The sequence below is a fragment of the Acanthochromis polyacanthus genome, chromosome 1 (genome assembly GCF_021347895.1).
Source record: "Acanthochromis polyacanthus isolate Apoly-LR-REF ecotype Palm Island chromosome 1, KAUST_Apoly_ChrSc, whole genome shotgun sequence".
Classification (NCBI taxonomy): domain Eukaryota; kingdom Metazoa; phylum Chordata; class Actinopteri; family Pomacentridae; genus Acanthochromis; species Acanthochromis polyacanthus.
In genome coordinates this window covers 10,943,387-10,947,162 of record NC_067113.1, presented here as the reverse complement: position 1 = coordinate 10,947,162, position 3,776 = coordinate 10,943,387, and the positions used below count along the sequence as shown (strand labels likewise).

General features: G+C 40.0%; 1 pseudogene; it reads right to left on the bottom strand.

Moving 5' to 3' along the window:
• Window positions 1–1,006: 1,006 nt before the first annotated feature.
• Window positions 1,007–2,929, bottom strand: LOC127533141 (nicotinamide riboside kinase 2-like; annotated as a pseudogene).
• Between the last annotated feature and the right edge of the window lie 847 nt (window positions 2,930–3,776).

Sequence of the window (3,776 nt, the reverse complement as noted above, 5' to 3'; positions counted from 1 at the left end):
TTTGGAATGCTGTATCTTCCCTAAAAACAAACCTTTCACTCCTAAAGAGAAGCAGCTGGAATATATCTGAGCGATGAAGTTACAGTGATTGTTATTTTTTTATCAAATGGAAGCTTGATGCACCTTAAAAACTAGTTTCTTCTCAGCAGCATTGCACATGGACACTGACTGTTTATGGATTATGATCACCAGTTGTTGCTGAATTAATGGAAAATGCTGCTCATAGTGTAGCATTGTGATTTCAATCTAATCTGAAGCTTGTCTATGAAATGTTTTCATCATTTTCAGTTGGATTTTGGTTAAAAAAAAAAGATAAAAAATGAGGTGTGCAAGCTTTTCAAACAGGACAGAAAGGAATGACTGAAATAAAACAAACAAAGGACAGGTGGATGGATCACCTGTGACTTTAGTGACGTTTGCATTCAAACTGAGTGTGAACAATTGTTTTAAAAATGGATGAACAACCATAAGGACCTACTGTTCAGCCTTTCTTAAGCTCCTTAACTTGGTCTGCTGTACAGTGAGGTTGTAATTTACACATAACAATAATAATACGTATTTACTGTAACACCAGAGTTCTGCCTAAAAAGACATTTTTGAATGTCTCTACAGAGGGAATAGGAGTATCTGCCAACACATTGTTTTGTGAGCACATTGAAAAGCACATTACTCAACAGAATGTGCTTCACAACAAAACAGTAAAACTGATCTGATCTGTTCTTCCAGTTCATTTCCTCGTGTCAGAACTATCAGCAGGCCTCATCTGTAATGAGAAATGCTGCTGGCCGTCTGAAGGTTAATGCTGCTCGTTAAGACAATTATCCAGAGAAGATGAAACTGCTTTTTATTGCAGATTCTGTGCTGCTTTATTTTAAATTTTCATTACAAGAAATTAAAAAGACATATAGTTATCTGATGCTGTTTGTCTGTCGTGTGTCCACAGTTTTACATGATAACCAGAAACACTGATGCTGCTGCTTTCAAGTTCAAATTCCCATCACTCAGGTTAGGCCTGAGCAGCTCAAACGGAGACATCTGATAAGAATATCCAGGTTTTCTAGCTTCCAGGTTATTCTCTGCTGCTGTCACATTCTCTGTTGAACACGGCTGTCTGTCCATCTGTATAGATGGATAGATAGATGGATGGATAGATGATTCGGGTAGAGGAAGAATCCAGGGATGAGGAACAGGATGATGGAGTGCCTAAAGTAGTGTGTTCTTACAGAATATACCCTCTGATGTGGATGCATGACGGCATATGGCTAGAAAATGCAGCCTCTGTTTATTTCTGCTTGTGCTGAACATATGATCACTCTTTAGTCTCACACAAATTCACCATCCTGCCAATCACTTTCAGCAGCAACGGTCCTGAACTCCACAGTGCTGGTAGGATACAGCTTCTTTCAGGGTCAAAATTAGGTCACACAAATTAGTGAGGCCACAGCAGATGTTCAGCCAGTGACATCTGATAAGGAGTTTTCTAGCCTCTGGGTTTGCTTCTGTGTTGTCTGTCCATCCATGATGGTGTGTCTACTGCTGTCCTGTTCTATGTTGAGCTGGGATGTCTGTGAGATGAGCTGGCATTCCTAAATCCCACAGATTTGCTCACTGAGGACACAGTTTTCACTGCAAGCCAAAGTCCTGCAACTCTATAGAAAACTTTCTTTACAGTATGACACAGATATGATAGTAGAAATGAGAAAAGTTGTAAGAAAAAATTAAAGCTGCTACCGACCTCTCGCTTTTACAAAGTATTCTTCATGGGGTTTTTTGGCTCTATAACCCAATAGGAAAGCTGTGTATGACCTTTTAATTTTGGACTGTTAACATCAAATTATGATGGACTTGTTTCCTTGTTCATGTGAATTACAGCATCATCAGCTACAGCATCTGCCTGTTATGTAAAGCTGGTAAGCTCAATGACAGAATCCTAAGGGCAAGAAAGTCACAAATACTGTGCAAGAACAGCACTTTATACAACCCTGTCAATTTCCACTTCCTAGAATGTTCACTGACAATTATCACACCTAAAATAAGAAATAATATTCTTATTAAATACTTTTAGCAACTAGTTCTCAGCTGTAAACCATAAACATCATAGGGTTCTGTGTACTAATCAGTCTAAATCAAAATGAGCACTACCCAATACACAGTGAACAACAACAATCTGTACCCTTGATCTGTAGTAAAATAATCTGAAATGTTCTGTGCAGTAATGTCAATTTTAAAATACAACAAAATACAATAAGCAGCACTCTGTACATTTAACAGTAAACCTGAGAACAATAATGAACAGTAAAAATACTCCATATTCTTAAGTCATTTAATAGTGCACAGCTCAGCAAACATCATGGTGTTCTGCATAGAAATCACAAAAAGCTGCTCTCAATAAACTTTCACAGTGAGCAGATGTTCTTGTGTTGCAGGTCCAGATGTGGCCATCGAACAGGCTGGGGGGGTCTGGCACCGTGTACTTCCTAGAGCATCTCCTCTTTTTGCATTCTTCATATGGGATGGAAATAAAGTAACGTTGGTTTAGCACGTCCATCAAAGGCCTGTAGGTGTAGAGCAGGAAGCCCTCCACAATGAGGATGTGAGTCTCCTCCTCCTCCTCCTTGTGGTCGGACTTCAGGACCCTCTCTGTGTCCAGGGTGTTATTAACGCCAGGAGACTTCTGAAACTTCGCCGGGTTCTCCAGCCACGCATAGATCCTACTCATCATGGCATCCATGTCCAGAGCAGTGATGACATCGTACTGCTTAAAGCCATCTTCACCAACTTCAGTCTGATCTTGGGGCTTGAAGAAATCATCCTGATGGACCAAGCAGCAGTTGGGCAGGTTCTTGATCAGGTGGTTGGTGAGGGTGGTTTTCCCTCCATCGGTTACGCCACTGATGCCAATGATGTACTTCATGTTCTCGGATCGGTCAAAGCTCAGAAAAAGAGTCAAAGAAGTCAACAAAAACCGGGTTGGGAGCGATCGGACGTGGAAGAAAGCTGAAAAAGAGAAGGCTGCAGCAGGAAACGTCAACTACTGGAGTCCTCCATGGCACTTGAGTTTAGTGAGTAAGGTAAGAGCAGAAAGGGAGCTGCCACTCGGACGCGGTTCTTCCACCCAGAGAGGACCTCTTTCTGCTGTCGCTGCTACACATACTGCCCTAGTGGAGGTTTTAGGTGGAATATTCCTTTTAACCAGCCCCTCAGGTCTCTTTGAGGATTTTGGATGGAATACTCGGTTAAACTAACATTTTAGGTATTTTAGGTGCATGTCCAGGGATTTTTGGTGGAATGTTCCTTTAAGGTGGATGTGTGAGAACCTTGTAGGTGGAATACTTCCTGAAACCAACCTTTTAGGTCAACATTCAAAGATTTAAGGTGGAATATTCCTTTAAACCAACCTAAATTTCATGTTTTGATCATTTTCAAGTGAGAAACATCAATCCTGACTCCTCATAAAGACGTTTGAGATTTATGCTGCTGTTATTTGTTTAGTCCAGACTAAATGACAGAAATTCACAACTGTAATTTTATTTCAGGACTCGGTTATTAAATGTCAAAACAATCCATGTGACTCTAAAAACTCAACATCTTTACAAACTCTAAGATTAAACTCTCCACAAGGATCCAAAAACAATTGGACTTCTGCATGAGAGCTTTAGTTATTCTTCATCTACTTCCTAAAAAGTTTGGTCAATAAAAAAGACAAAAACTAATATTTTCAGCTGAACTAAAGACAGACTTTGTGACTTTTCTGCTCACATTGTTGTTGTAAACTT